Consider the following 16,951-nt stretch of genomic DNA (forward strand, 5'->3'; position numbering starts at 1 on the left):
GGAAGGCCATTCAATGTCGTGGAAAACCTCCCTACAATACCTCAATGCCACCTTGGCTGTCTCCTAGCCTTCATGTGCGTGGTTTTGCTCCATTTAATGTCAAAAAACCTGAAATAAACATGTATTAGCCACCTAGGAATGGTGACTGCCCTTCATTCGTACAAATAACATAAATATACTAAAAAATGATGCATAAGTCATGAAAAATGAAGGGTTGAGCAAGGGTAGTGAGGCCAAATGAGCCCAAAATGTTACCAAATTTGGGGCTCATCAGTCGCACGCTAATGTTCATTTACAGAGGGTCGTGCGATATGCATGACAACCGTCAGATCTGAGGGTCTTGATCAGATGGCTATCAGGGAGGTGAGGTGGCGGGAGTTTAATGGAGGGCAGGCCCAGCATGATTAAAGCTTTTAATTGCATCGGGAGTGACGAGATTGGTGGAAAAAGTTATTAATTAACCATGGGGTTAATTAATACTTATTTAATATGGCAAGGTTGGGGTTCTTAATTAGTTATGGATTAACCAATTAATCCTAATTATTGATGTATTATGGTTATATTTAACCGAGGGGTGGGATATATAAGAATTTGGGGTTTTTACATAGTTAAACTAATATGTGAGCAAGTAACCTTTATAGGGGAACTATGTAATAATATAAGTTAGCAACTAATATGATCAAATGAATGGAAAAAGTGCTAATTCTAAAACATTTTCATGTGTATGTTTAAAACTTAGGCTAGGTGAACAATGAGGGTTTTTATGGAAAATATTTTAATTTCCCTAAGTAGGAAAATTTTTATAAAGGGAATGAATGACTTATGAAGGGGGGTGTTTATTGATGAATGGGCTTAAGTGCTTAAGGTATCATAAATTATTGGGCCAAGGGTCCGGTCCCTCCAAAAGTCAGAGAAATGCTCTGAGCCCCTCTAACTTGATAAATACCTTGGCACTTAGGGGAAATTAGTGAAAGTTTAGGGGAAATGAGTAGGGAAGTTAATTATTTCTAACTTTGCTTGCTTGGTGTGTCTTCCATATGATACATGCCTTTGCCTTGTGATGAAAGTAAAAGATTTACATATTTAAACTTATCATTCACCACATATTATTCTGCAACCATCATCTACCTACCCTACCTACTTAACCTAGCAATTTCACTTCTTTATTAGGGTGCACTTAGTCAGGTAAACCCTTATCAAAGTTTTTTTTTTTTTTTTACATGTTGATGACCTATCTATGTGTATACTTATTACATCCAAGGGCTCAGATTAAACTATTGAGCTCCTTTTTTCACTCTACCTATCTACTTATCTGCCAAGATTACAATGTTTGGTCAGATCATTATTCTCTATTTCTACAACATGAAATTGAAAAATGAATTAGCCAAGCTTAAACTATTTGACTATTTACAAATTGTGGCATAAGTGACAAACTGCATACAATTTTTTATTCTACAACAGTAAAAAGTAGTGGCATTTAGACTTGCACACTTTCCTGGTCTTTCTTTTTGTTGGGGTTCATTTTCTTTCATTTTTTAGACCATCTTTTTATTTTTTTCAACCTTTGATTTTTATTTTAGGGTATACTCTCTTTACATTTTTTGAAATTTTTTGATTTTTTACAAATATGGAAAACCTTTGCAACAAGTAAAGGTATGAACATATTACAAAGCTCAATAAGTTAATCATGATATATGATAGCTATTGGTATAGGGGCATAATAGTGGCTCCACTTGGGGATGGCTTTTCCTAGTGGAAAGTTAAGAATAGTAGATCAATGGTCTCTTAATGACTTTAACTATGCTCTGCAATCTTCTCTTTCTTACTGCTTTATTGTATGTATGACAATGATACTTCTGAAGCTTAGGGCCTTCTATTCGAGCTTCAACTCCAAAATCTTACTGTCCAATCAACACTATGACATTACAAAGGATATAGTATGTACATGAAGAACATAGTGACATCAGTAAGTAGGATCAAAGTAATGCTTTCACATCCGACCATTGACTGGTCCTTCTTCTGCTTCTGTACCATATAAGTGTTTAAGAATATATGCATTATTTCCTTTGAAACCAAATATGATGTATGGTCCATTCCATAGGAAGTCAAACTTTCCATGTTTCTCATTATCTTCTCTTCTGGAATCCCATCTTAACACTTTATCTCCAAGGTATAAATCTTCTACCTTGGTTCTTTTGTCAAATATATTCTTAAGTTTCTCCTACAACACTTGAGACCTTTGGTATACCTCCTCCCTTGGTCTGTTGCAAATTGATGGTTTGGTTTATTATTCTATAAATATCATTAGGTTCCACTAGAGCTTCTTGGAGTATTTTCATGATAGGAACACCTAGTGATGAAGGAAACACAACCTCCATGCCATATACTATCTCATAAGGACTGGTTCCCATGGGATTTTTGGTTGTAAGCCTGTATCTCCACAAAGAATTTATCAGTTTTTTGTTCCAAGTTTTCTTGTTTTCTTCCAAAAGTTTTTTGGTGATATTAATGAGACTCTTCTTGGGAGAGTCAACCAGTCCATTCCCTTGGGGGTAGTAACCTATGGAATTGCCTAATGTAATGTCGTTCTTGTTATAGAAACTGATCATCTTCTTTTATTTGAAAGTTGCAGCATTATCCGTAATGATTTTAGTGGGGCAATCAAACCTGGACAAGATATTGGTTTCTAAGAAACTAATGACCACAATGTCATTGGCTTGTCAAGAGGGAATTACCTCTATCCATTTAGTAAAATAGTCAGTTGCAGTGAGTATCCATTTGTGTTGGCTAGAGGAGGGAGGATGGATTTCTCCAATGAAGCCAAGACCCCATTATTGGAAAGGTTTCTCGGTGGAAATTGGTTTTAGTATTAAAGGTAACAACTTCCTTTTGCCTTCAAAGATTTGACATTTATGGCAAGAAGTCACAAATTTCTTCCTATCTGCAAACAAGGTTAGCCAATAGAATCCAACCCTTAAGATCTTATCTACAGTTGACTTCCAATAAAGGTGTCCACGATTGTCTCCTGCATGAAATTCTTGGAGAGATTTGTCAGCTTCATCTTTTAATAAACAATTCAATAAAATTCCTTCATGATTTTTCCAAAAAATGGTATTATCTAAGATACAAAATTTTTAAGCTTTCATTTTTAAAAACCTATTCTTTGTTCTAGATAACCTTGGAGGAGCCATCAGGTTTTGTAAAACATAAATTACATCAGCATACCAAGGTGAGTTTGAAAAGGCTTGGTTGATTTGTGGAGTCGCCATCTTCTGCTCGTTATCCAATTCATTTATGTCCAGGACTTGACAATTATTTTATGCCATGAGTTTGGCCAATCCCTATCCCTTTATCAATTTTGTAGGTTTTATCTCTATATCATATTCTAAGATGACAACTATCCATTTACCCCTTTTGCCATCAATTCCATCCTGAGTTAGGATCTCTTTGACAAATGCATTAGGCACATAAACTATCACATGAGAGTATAATATGTAGAATCTGAATCCTTTATAGCTTTTACCAGGGAAAAATCTTGCTTCTCCATTATTTTGTATTTTAATGATGCATCTCTGAGTGCTTTACTGAAAAAGGCTATGGGATTTTCACATCCTTGATCATCCTTTTGTAATAAAACAACTGCTATAGTGTGTTCTGATGCAAAAGAAAAAATGATGAAGTCTCTATCAAATTGAAGACTTGTGAGGACTGGTGTTCTGGTAAAGGCTATTTTGATTTCTTCAAAAAATTGCTTGGCCTCAACTATCCATTTGATACTTGAATCCTTCTTTAGCATGTTATTTAGTAATCTAATGAGTTCAGCTAGGTTAGAAATCAATCTTCTCAAAAAAATTATCTTCCTTAGGAAAGCTTGAAGTTCTTTAATACTTCTTGGATGAGGTATCTGTAGAATAGCTTTGATCTTGGAAGGGTCAATTCGAATGCCATCCTTGGAAATAATATGACCTAAAAGTTTACCTTCTTCCATACCGAAAAAACTTCTTTGGATTCAAAGAAATGCCATATTTTCTACATTTTAAAAAGATTTGCCTGAGATGGTCCAAATGCTATTGACCAGATTTAGAAAAAACAGTCAGATCATCCAGGTATATAACAAGAAAATCATGAATTTATTTGGCAAAGGCTATGTCCATTTACCTTTGGAAGGTTGATCCTGCATTTTTTATTCCAAATGGCATCTTGATGTACATAAAAGTGCCCCATTTTGTTGTAATAGAAGTTTTCTCTTGGTCATCAGGATGAACCAAGATTTCGTTATATCCCGAAAACCCATCTAAAAATGAAATTCTAGACGAAACCACTACCCTTTGAAAAATATGATCCATTTTGGGTAAAGGATAGTTATATCTAAGATAGAATTTATTTACATTTCTCAGATAAACACATAACCTTATTTCCCCTGTTTTCTTCCTAGTAGGTACCAAGTTAGACACCCACTCTGAAAATCTAATAGGGGTAATAATCCTTGCTTCATACATGCGTTTAATTTCTTTTTCAATTAATGGTAATAACACAGGGTTAATTCTTCTGAGTTTTTGTTTAAAGGGATTTTGATTTTCTTTCAGAGGTATAGTATGCTGAATAATGGAGGTGTCATATGACTTCAAATCTTCATAACTCTAGGCAAATACATCTTGGAACTCCCTCATAAGTTCAACATAATTTAACTTCTGGTCAAGAGGTAAAGATTTTGACAATTTGATCATTTTTGGGTTGTCTTGTGTTCCTAAGTTGTATTCTTCAATATTTGCTTTTAATGGTTCCATTTTAGGTTTCTTGGGAATGTCATTGGAATCAAACAGATCTTCTAGAGGAGTCAATCCTTTAGGTAAATGATTGTCTTTTAGGTTGATAACCTCTATTTCCTCGTCAATTATTTCATCTAGGTCCATTTGTTTCAGGTCTTGAACTTCTTTTTGTGTGAATTTTGTGGGATGAAGCATATTAATTGAACTTTCCTCTAAAATGTTTGTTTCTACCTCATCTGTTTGATTAGAATTAATAACTGTATCAACATCTATGTAACTGTTAGAAAACTCTTCATCTAAAGTTAAAAAGTTATTGATCTGCTCATCACTATCAAAAACCTGCCAGTTCTTCAGATTATCAGGTATGGCTGGTCTATGCCTAATTTCAGCAGTAAACTGATGATTAGGCTCGAAAGGTAATTTGTAGGTGCTGGCAAACATGGCCAGACTATGGGCTTGCAATTTGTGTTTTCTGGGGATTGTAGCAAGCTAAGTTTCCAGAAAAGTGTTGAGAATTCCTATGATTGTTCCTCTGTAATATCCTAATCTAGGATCCCTAGTTAAGTACTCTCCTTTAATCTGTTTGATTATTAATTTTGAATCTCCTATGATAGATGCTCCAATTGCTCCTAATCTCTTAACAAGTTTAAGACCCAACAAGATAGCCTCATATTCTGCTATATTATTGGTGCATTTAAAATTTAATCTATAGGGATGGCCTTCAGTGTGATCGTTTTATAAATTGTACACCTAAACTCCTGCTCCTGCCCCTAGTTTATTGATTGAGCCATCAAATTCTAAATGCCAAAGAATTTCATGCTCATAATTGGTGTTTGGGGTGGTAGGAATTTGTTTAGCAGTGGGATTTGTTTTTTCATTCTCATCTGAATTTTCTTTGTTATCTGATATTTCCTGGATGTGAACACTTGATTTTCCTTTTTTAATTTCTTTTGGTTCTACTGCTAAAACTTCTAATGTATTGGAAGGATTGGTTTCTTCATTGTAAAGAATGAATGATTCCATATCAGAGTGTACTGAGTAGATGGGGAAATTTAGAGGTCTTTCCTGACAACTTACTACATATTTCATCAATTTTTCTCTGTATAGTTTCTTTGGTTGGCTAAAAACCGAGATGGTAGCATATGACATATCCAATTGAAGAGATCCCTGAAGCTTAGTACCCTAGGACTTGGATAATAACGTGCCATATTTAGGTGGCATATGTGCTACCACTATATCCATTAAAATTGTTTTTGTAGGGTATTGAACCAATGAGACACACAAGTCTTTTATCAATCCTAAACAACTCACCTGACTAGAATCAAAAGGAAACAAATATTTGTATTGTCTAGTGATGTCTAGGTCTAATTTTTCCATTACAGACTTGGGCATGAGGTTGTGAGATGTCCCAGAGTAAAACATGGTGTTGTGAAGAATCTTATCATGTATGTTTAAGCTCATATAGAAGGGAGGAATTCCTCCTTCCAAATGTTTTCCATTTACTTCTGGGCGAAAGATTAATTCGAGTTGGTCATCAAAAACATTAATTGAGTCTTTAGTTCTAGTAATTTCAGTGATCTATTGATTTGAGGTCGGTAGGCATCATTTTTAGCTAATTCAAATAATGGGACAACAATTTTCAACCTACCTACTTCAATTTCCAGATTAAAGGGTTTTTCTGTTTGGACCTTGGGATTTCGAACATAAATATTCTCTCTCTTTTTTGTGTTTTCTATGTTTTTCTCATTTTCAGGAGTGGAATCATGATTTGTTAATTCTCTTAGATCAACCTCTGGAGGTTCTTCTATAGTTCCTTTGGGAGGAAGGGAAGTAGAGGGTTGTTTTTTGTTTGGTTGATTATCAGAAACATCTTCAATTATGGGGTTAGGATGTTTAGTATTTGATCTATAATGAATATGTACAGGTGTGGTTACTGTCTTACCTCTTGTAGGATGATTTTGCTTGTTTGTTTCAGAAACATCAATTCTCCTACTTCTTAAGTTTTATTGTTTATGCACCTCAAATATGGTTGTATCATATGCTTCTCTAAAGTCGAATGATTCACCTGATTGAGTTTGAAACTGTTTAAGTATGTGGGCTTCTTGATCCTCTCGGGTTAAGAAAACTTCCCCTTCATTACTAAGTCCCATAAAATTGATCTGAGTATCTTCTTCTAGATCTTTAGAGTTGGAATCTTCTACATAATTCTCTAGGAAAGGAGGTCTAATGTTTTGGTCAGGAACACTCTTCCTAGTATTCGGGTTTTGATTTTTCCCAAAATTAGGATTTCTCCTTGTGTTGGTTTGCTGACCATCCCAGGGAGCTTTCCTTTCAATTGTTTCTACTCTTTCACCTAGTCTATCCATTCCTTTAATTATGGCATCTAGTTTTTGTTCAAAGGGTGAGCTTTCTTCCTTTAATGGTATCCTCCTCTCACTCCTAGCCCTAGCTCTTTTAGATATCAGGTTGGCTTCAACACTAACAGCTATGCTTTGCATATCTTCCAAAGTAGGGGGTTTATTTCTCTTAGATGGAAAGCCATGTCAGTATTATATCCATTTGGGAACTTGATTAAGGCTAAACCAGGTGGGGGTCTTAGATTTTGAGGGATGGCCTTGTACACAATGTTGAATCTAGTGTAATAATCCTACACAATCTCTTGTGGTCCTCTTCTTAAGTTTTCATATTCAGATAGAATCTGAAGAGGGCCTTTCTTTTTCTCCCACCTATTTAGGAATTGTTGATAGAGAGTCGCTAGGCTGTCTATACCATCTGCTGCTAGAGCTCTGAACGAGGTTCTAACTTCCCCAGTTAAATTCTGAACAGATATCCTCATTTTCACATCATCAACATATATTTCATAAATTTCAAAATAATCCATCATATTCTTGGTGTGTTGTTGGGCTATATAAGTACTAGTACCATCAAATTGAGTGATATTACATTGGTAATCCTGAGGCATGGCACCTAAGTTTGTTGGTAGTACCAAGGGGGTATACCTATTTTCCATTTCTGTAGGTAATGGTGAAACAACAGTTGGAGTTGGGATAACAATGGATGTTTGAGTTGTGGATGGAGAGCTAGAGGGGAAGGTCTGATGTGGAGTGGTTTGAGGTTGAGATTTCTGAGGAAAAGATGATGAACTTGCAGTAACTGAAGTGATTATAGAGGGATTGGGAATTCCTTCACTGGTAAGATCATATTGTGGTGAGCTCTGTAAATTCCTATCAATTGAAAAATTAGCTACTTGGATCTCTAATTCTCGGATGAACTCTGGGTGTTGGACTAGGTCAATTAATTCAGAATCAGATGAAGTCCTAAACGAAGAGGTTTCAAAATATTCATCAAAGGGTTGGTCTTCAAGGTAAAACCACATAACAGGGCAGGATGATGATCTGAAGGTGGGCCGAGGACTAACAAAACTTTCTTGTCTCTAAGAATTCTGGGGATCACATTGGGGTTCTCAAATGCTGGTGGTGGATTGGGATCAAGATTAGCTCTAGTTTAACGAGTCCTTTTTGAAGCCAGGTTTTTAGGTTTTGCTTTTAATTTTCTTAAATGCTATCAAAAAAACTTCTATGATTTCTTTAAGATTCTTTTAGATTTAGATTTCAAATATTCTTAAAGATTTGTTTTGACTGAGGAATTGGTTTCCCCATTGGATTCGTCACTATGTTATCACTCAGATTTTCCTCGAAGTTGTTAGAAGAAGGAAATGGGTCCGAGGTAACCACAAACCATCTTTTAAGTATATAATCCAGCCGATCTGTAGTTAGAGAGGGTTATCTCTTTAAGATTTAGGTTTTTTTTTTGGGATATTAGGCTACTTATGGAAGCTTGGGGTTTTTGATTTTGTTTCGTGGTGGAATTCAGAAACAGATGGATAGAACAAGGTATTACAAGCCATTGGGCTATGGAGTCAATTGGATATGGCTTAACTGGACCAGGTCGATTCAACAAAGGAGGGCTTGATAGGGCAAGATAGCTAAACAAGGGACATGAGTTAACTTGGAAGGGTGAAATGGTCTTGAAAGGGAAGAAGGGCAGCTAAGAATCCTTCAACAAATTTCAGTATGAGGGAAGGCGGGTGATCATTAATAAAAAGCAATTAAGAATTTCTTATTAAATGATCACAATGATAAACTAAGAAGCAAGAAGCATTTAAGAATTCCCTGCCTATGATATCTTAGAAGAAAACATTAAGAATATAAACGCTTTTAAAGACAGAATGCAATAAAACACTTTATGAAATATACCTTTTCGTTTATTATTCAGAGATGAAACACATGTGAAATATTAAACTAGAAAATAGTAACACATAAGATATAGAATACTTATTTTTCCAATGTTTGACACATGAATCTTGTAAAAGTCCTTTACTTTATTTCTTCATCCAGCTAACCATACAATAGTTTTTCAACAACACTTTTATTCCAAAATAATGAGTCTACAAAAATGTCTAGGACCCTAAGTACTTCGAATGAGGAGGTATTTATATAAAAAGTTACAACAAAATATCTCCTAACTGAGGAAGATATATTCCAGGAATACTAAATATATTTTACATAAAAGTAGAGACAGATAGTTTTGAAGATAGAAACTGAAAGTGTATTGCTGGCTTGTTGTCCCTGTTTTCATTGAGTGACCTGGACGCAGACCGTATGATTGAGAATCTTGTTGTCTTGCTCGTAATTTTGTGCTGGCTAATTTTTTTTGGCTTTTAACTGATACTCTTTAACCTATTCTAATACTCGTTACCGGTTTTATCTTCATTCACCTTTTTTTACCAAAATTGACTATGGTAAATACTTCAACTTACTTTTTACCAAGGTAAATCATAAAATTTCTATCATGTCTATCCACCAATCATCCCTTGCTATCCTGGTTCTTTGTAGCTTATTGAATATTTCATCAGCCTCTGTGTATTTTACAAAATTTGGCTGAATAGAAAGCAAATGTTTCAATTCATGCTCAACATAAAAGAGGTTCTCCAGACTGTCATAGAGAAGTCTGCCAGTAGGTAATGCTTTAGGTGTAGATGAACTCGGTGATGAACTAGGTTGGTTATTTGCATATTGATAAAATTTGTCAACATAATCCTCATGCCTCATTAACTTATCATTAATTACTAAAGGACTGGGAAGTTCTTTACTATGTAATATGCCAAACGTTTCCATAAATGCATTTATATCCTTCTGCATATTCTGACATTCCCTTTCTAGGTTCTGCATCAAAGACCTTTTGGTCTAAAATTTCATGATTTCAAGGATGGTTCCTACTCTATCTTCAATATTCAGCTATTCTAATTGATACATGTTCTTGTTGTTCAAAAGGATTATTAGCCTAATAGCTTCCTCAGGCTTCCCTCCTAGCTCTTCCTTGGTTTTGGCAATTTTTTGAAGAGAAACCTTGACTAGGTCAATCTATTCAAAAATGATTTCTATAGATGACCAAAAATCATTTATTGATTGAGTGATGTTGGTCAATAGACTTTTGATGATATCTATTAAAGGCTTTTCAAAGGTGAGGTCCTTTTCCAATGTTTTTACTTGTTGAGCCAAGCCTTTATTTTTCCTCACTCCTTCAACGAAATTTATCTTTGACACATCATACTTCTGCTCTAAGGTAACACATTTTTCTTTTACTTTTTTCAATTCAGAGACTTGGAGTTTGATCTCTTCCATGGATTTGATTAGTTCTTAAGTAATCTGACCTGAAGTTACCATCTATGATGTACCTGTGCTTGTACCTACAACTGCACCTGTGATAGCTTCTACTATGGCCAAAGGGACATTTGGTGCAAGAGTTGTTGCAAGAGTAGAAGGGACTACCGTAGAGACTACTGGTACTACATTTTGAGGCTGAGAGGTTGACTCACTCTGCCTGATTTTTAGCGATTTCTCTAATTTCTACACAATATCCTTCAATTGTTCATTTAGATTGAGGACTAGGTCCATAAGCTCTTCTTCAACCTTCTTTTTTATAACTTCAGCATTCTATGGATGCATAAGTGGTGGCAGTTTCAGTTGCTTTCTCAGGGCAGCTATATCTTCATTTTTCTTCTTAATCAGGGATTTTTCAGCCTTTACATATTTTGGGTTATGACCCACTCCAATAATTAACTCCTCCAATGATTTAATTCTATTGTCCTTAGCCTGTGAGGAGGCTCTTACTAACTATAACTAGGTAGTAGTATTATTCAGTGAGTTCTCTAACCTTTGTGCCATCATGGTCGTACTTGTCAGTGTAGAATACACCATTTCCCTTGTCTACTTATGTAATTCAATTTGATCTAGGGGGTGAATGTCCTTGGCCAGAACCTCAAAATCAGTTTTGAGGTAGTTTGCATGTGTTTGGGGTTGTTGTACTTTAGGCTTTAAGAAGCTCATTGCATTTTTCCTTCCTTGATGTCATAAGCTGACATCAACCTAGTCTGATTGGTAGGAGCCATCTTCATATATTGATTGTAGACTTGGGCCCTTAATGGTTCATTTCTGGCCTTTATCTCTTTGAATTTTTCTTTGATGTCTAAGGACTTGTTAGATGAAGGCCTGAAGGATGAAACTTTAGTGCTTTTCTGTCTTTCCAGCTCCTGTCATTGTGAATTAGAAGGTGTCTCACCTGCTGGGAATGTATACTGACTGTTTGCACCTTCTTTCTTCAAACTCCCCATAGTTTCTTCAAAAACTTCTTCTTCTGAATAAGGATTTAGCCTGTGCCTCTTAGCACCAGGCTGGTTTGAGGGACCACTAATAGGGGTGGCGACTTACCTATCTCTCCTTAAGCTCTTTTCCTCATTCAGAGGAGTCTGCAAAACTAGGGGATCTCCCATGTTAACTTGAGTTGGGTGGGTCTGTGTTTGAGCCTGTTCTTGAGGGGTTTCAGGCTGCTTTGACATGCTTGATTGCCCTATTGCTGGAGTGTGGTTTCTTGTTCTCTTCCCTGTGATGATTCTACAAATGGTGCAGTAGTTTCCTGTGAGTTCCTTTGAGAAGTATCAACTGTTGAGGCACTAGTACCTAGAGTTGGCTTTTGAGAAGTCTCAACTGGTACCTGTTCAAAAGAATCTAGGTCAAGTGTCTTTTCTAGGTCTTTCATTACATTTTCTACATTGACTTGATCATTATCTATCTATGCAAGAGTTCCTTCTCTCCATTCATCTCTATTACCATATTGCTCAATTTCTGGGATTTTGTGATGAAAATATGGTGATAGTCTGTTTTTCATTCTCCTATCACAAATGAAATTGTGTGTGTCATATTTCCAACCATAACTTTTACTTAATTTCAGGTTTTCTACGATTTTTTCTGTTGCTTTGCCTACTTCTCTATTGTTGCATCCAAATGGGCCTAGGTGATCCTTGATTCTCAACTGTGCTTTCTTCTTGGCATTATTAAAGTGGATCTAATATGAGTTTATCATTTGTCTATAATACATCAATGAAAACAACATCATAAGAACATAATTTGGCAATTTGAATGGAGGTATCTCACAACCATATACCCTGACCTCTATGTGATTTTGGTACAAGTACCAATCACCTACACTGTACTGTTTGGACAACTCAAAGATCCTTTTGATTTCATCACTAATCTTAGGAGGATGATTTCCTGTCAGCATGGTGGTCACTGGGTGGACAAACTGGTCGATGAATTCATTATATGAATAAGGACAAGCCAAAGAATTGTGCAAGAATGGATTCCAAAAAATGATTGATCTTGGGTTACCTTTTGTATCAAGTTTATTGAAAGAAAATGGGAATTTGTCAGACTGATAGTAGAGGATAAGGTGATAGATGAATGTGGAATACTTGAACACTTTTACATTTTCCAGTCTCATGAATTGGTCATGGATTTTCTCAGTGATAAATGCAACATAATTGTACTTGACAGCAGGGGGCTGACCAAGGGTAAAGATGAAAATCGAAACTAGGGTCAATTCATCTACATATTCACTAGTATTAAATCCCATGACTGCAGATATCATATCAACTATACTTTTGCCTATTTTTGTGAAGAAAACTGATAGATAGGGAGGGGGATTTTGGGATTGATGCTCCTTGTGCATGAAAGTTTGGAAAAGGGAATTGAGTTCAGACTGGGACAATTTAGATGATATTTCAAGCAAATCTCCAAGGGAAATGAGGATGAGGGCTTGACTGGGTTGAAACTGAAGCACCTCATTGATGGAGTCTGCAGTAATTTTGAAGAGGACAATTTGATTTAAGGACATTATTGCTCTAAGGTTGGGATCATAGTTGGCGTGACACTAATGGATAATGTCAGGGAAAATGTGCACAGAGGGGAGAAAATACATTGGGAGATTTTATTGCCACAGTGATATGGCATCATAGCCATTCAGATGATTATCTCGGCATTGGCAAAAGAGTTTCACATGGTCTTTACCAGTGTCCAAGTCCTTTATTTGAAAATATTTATTTACCAGAGGTAGATAATCTAAGTCACTACGGGGGTAGTAATAGGTGCAATAGTTAGGGCAACAAGGGTTTCCATTCTAGTTCTTATTGATTCAGATAGGAAACAAAGTTTTTTATGATAAATTGGTGAAAGACAAGGGTCTAGGGAACCTGAATTTTAATTGCAGCAACTGAATTAAGGTAAAAGTTGGGGTTAGTTTCAATTAATTGCAGAGAAAGCAAGTATTCATAGGGTTTCTTGACGGTTATTGGTAAATATCTATTTCTAGGGACGGGGACTGGAATACTGGTACACTGGGTGTAATGGATGACTATGAGCGGCATCATATTCAAGTTTTGAAGGTGGTTGGTGGTTAAGAGAATGAGCTAGTTAACTTCGATGTTCAATTTGCATGGATGTATGCATTCATAGAATAGGACAACAAACTGATTACTTTTTGTTTTTTATACAAAGTCAAAATTTGGTGGGTTTCGGGATTTGGACAAGTGGCGTCAGTGGGCAAATAATTTGATGTTTTATCATTAGCGAGAGGTGCTAAGCGGTTTTCATCGCACCGCTAATGGAGGGGAGGTGGTATTTGGGCTAGACTGAGCGATTCCATATGATGAGTGGTGCGTGGCAATGGAACTATTCAGAAAACCACTCGTGATTGCGTGCTAATGTTCAGTCGTGGAGGGCCGTGTGATATGCATGAGAAAGGTCGGATCTCAGGGTCTTGATCGGACAGCTATTATGGAGGTGAGGTGGTGGGAGTTTAATAGAGGGTGGGCCTGACATGATTAAAGCTTTTAATTGCATCTGGAGTGACGGCATTGGTGGAAAATGTTACTAATTAACTATGGAGATTAATTAATTATTATTTAATATGGCGTGATTAGGGTTCTTAATTAGTTACGACTTAACCAATTAATCCCAATTATTGATGTATTATGGTTATATTTAATCGAGGGGTGGGATATATAAGATTTTGGGGTTTTTACATAGTTAAAATAATATGGGAGTGGGTAACCTTTATAGGGGAACTATATAATAATATAAGTTAGCAATTAATATGACCAAACGAATGGAAAAGGTGTTAAGTCTAAACATTTTCATGTGTATGTTCAAAACTTAGGCTAGGTGAAAATGAGGATTTTTATGGAAAATATTTTAATTTCCCTAAGTAAAATAGAATTTTACTTAGGGAAAGCTTTATAAAGGGAATGAATTATTTATGAAGTGGTGTGTTTATTGACGAATGGGATTTAAGTGCTTAAGGTATCATAAATCATTGGGTCGAGGTTCCGGTCCCTCAAAAAGTCAGAGAAATTCTCTGAGCCCCTCTAACTTGATAAATACCATGGCACTTAGGGGAAATTAGTGAAAATTTAGGGGAAATGAGTAGGGAAGTTAATTATTTTTTACTTTTCTTGCTTGATGTGTCTTCCATGTGATACATGTCTTTGCCTTGTGATGAAAGTAAGAGATTTACACATTTATACTTAACATTCACCACATATTATTTTTCAACCATCATCTACCTATCCTACCTACTTAACCTGGCATTTTCACTTCTCTATTAGGGTGCACTTAGTCTGGAAAACCCTTATCAAGCTTTTCTTTTCTTTTACATGGTGATAACTTATCTATGTCTACACTTTTTACATCCAAGGGCTAAGATTAAACTGTTGAGCTCTTCTTTTCACTCTACCTATCTACTTATCTACCAAGATTACACTGTTTGGTTAGATCTTTATTCTTTGTTTTTACAACATGAAATTGAAAAATGAATTAGCCAAGCTTAAACTATTTGACTGTTCATAAATTGTGGCATAAGTGACAAACTGCATACAATTGTTTATTCTACAACAGTAAAAAGTAGTGGCAATTATATTTGCACACTTCCCTAGTCTTTCTTTTTGTTGGGGTTCATTTTCTTTCATTTTTAGACAATATTTTTATTTTTTTCACCCTTTGATTTTTCCTTTAGGGTATACCTTTTTTACATTTTTTTTTAATTTTTTTGATTTTTTACAAATATGGAAAACCTTTGCAACAAGCAAAGGTATGAACATATTACAAATCTCAATAAGTCAATCATGATATATGACACCTATTGGTATAGGGGTATAACATGTACCTCCCTTTGTACCCCATATTATCCCCCCAGGTATACTACACATTAACAATATCTACAATGCCTCCACAAAAGAAATCATGGGTAGATATGATCCCTTCCCTCCTCACCTTTTTCACGATCATACTTTAGATAGAGAATGGTTCATGGTAAAAATAATCAAGATAGATTTTATTTATGGAATCACTAAGTAAAATCCATAAAAAAAAATCAACTAATTGAACAAGATTAAGTGACCTGCTAACATATGCCCTTCATTTATAGCGATTCATTATCAACAATTCATAACAATGTGGTTTCATTGCATATCTTAGTGTGATAGGAAAATTATATCAGATTGGATATGGTGTGGAAATTCTATCAAATCATATTAAAAAGATCGTTTGATGTAGGATTATAGCATATAATATGCATGTGAATTTTTAGTGGGAATGGCTAGGTAAGGGGGTAAATGGACATAGAAAAGGAAAAAGAAAATTTTGAGAGTGCTACTCATTAAAAAATGAAAATGGGATTTTAAAGGAAAGGTGGAAAGTGGTTAGAAAAGTCACAGAATAACTAGCAACTGGTTATGCAATTCTAGCATAGCTGGGAGTAAAAATTTCAAGTACTATGGTTTGTAGCACTACTATTTTCTTAAAAGATTCCTTTGGCATAGATATTGGAGTGACTATTTTTATTATAAATCTTAAATTCATATACCTTTTTTTTATAATTTGTTTTTGGAGATCTCTAATAAGTCCTTCTCTTCTTGTAATATCTAAGTAAAGGATAAGTCTACACACAACTACAATAACTATTTGTAAACCTCTAAGGATAGACTGGATTTTAATGCATAATATATAACCTCAAGCTAGAAATATGTATTGGATAAATGATTCGACCAATTTAACCAACCCTTAAAGCCAAAATGCAAACACATTTATAATAATATTCGAAATAATTTACCAAAAAATAAACGATCATTAAAAAGTCCAAGCATGTTTATAATATTGTAGCTTAAGCATGTTATCAATTCACCTTTTTCCAACTACTCAACACAATGGGAAGGGGAATTTATATGTTTTCTTGAAATCGAACAATAGTAATTTTGGATTGATGAAATTGCAAATGTCACAATTTTATTGCAATAGAGGTATTCAATGGTGCCAAATCCATTTTTACATTAATCCATTATTGGCAAAAATGTCCTAGATATATTACAAATATAATTAAGTGAAAATAGTTGAAAATGTAGAATATTTAGTATTCTTACATTTATAATCAATCAAAATAATATATCATATTTACATGTGCAATAATGCTCAATGCAGTACACCAACTATAATAGAACAAAATAATTACTACCTTAAGTCAATACAAAAAAATGCACTAAAAATATTATATATGTATGAAAAATAATACATCATCTTTATTACAAGAACATGTTAGATAACACTCATGTTTTTATTTTCGAAGGCAAGGAAAAGAAACATTCACATCCTACCTCACCTTTTTAGCATCACATTAAAATTCATTTCTTGAGAGGTCATTGTAAACCTTAGAAACCCTTTTCAATGTCTACTCTATGGTCATTAACAACCTTTGCTAGGCTACCACTCCTCCTAGATGGCTAGTGCCTAATGATA

The sequence above is a fragment of the Pinus tabuliformis genome, chromosome 1_1 (genome assembly GCF_031772625.1).
Source record: "Pinus tabuliformis cultivar Carrire ecotype Pingquan chromosome 1_1, CPIR1, whole genome shotgun sequence".
Lineage (NCBI taxonomy): Eukaryota > Viridiplantae > Streptophyta > Pinopsida > Pinales > Pinaceae > Pinus > Pinus tabuliformis.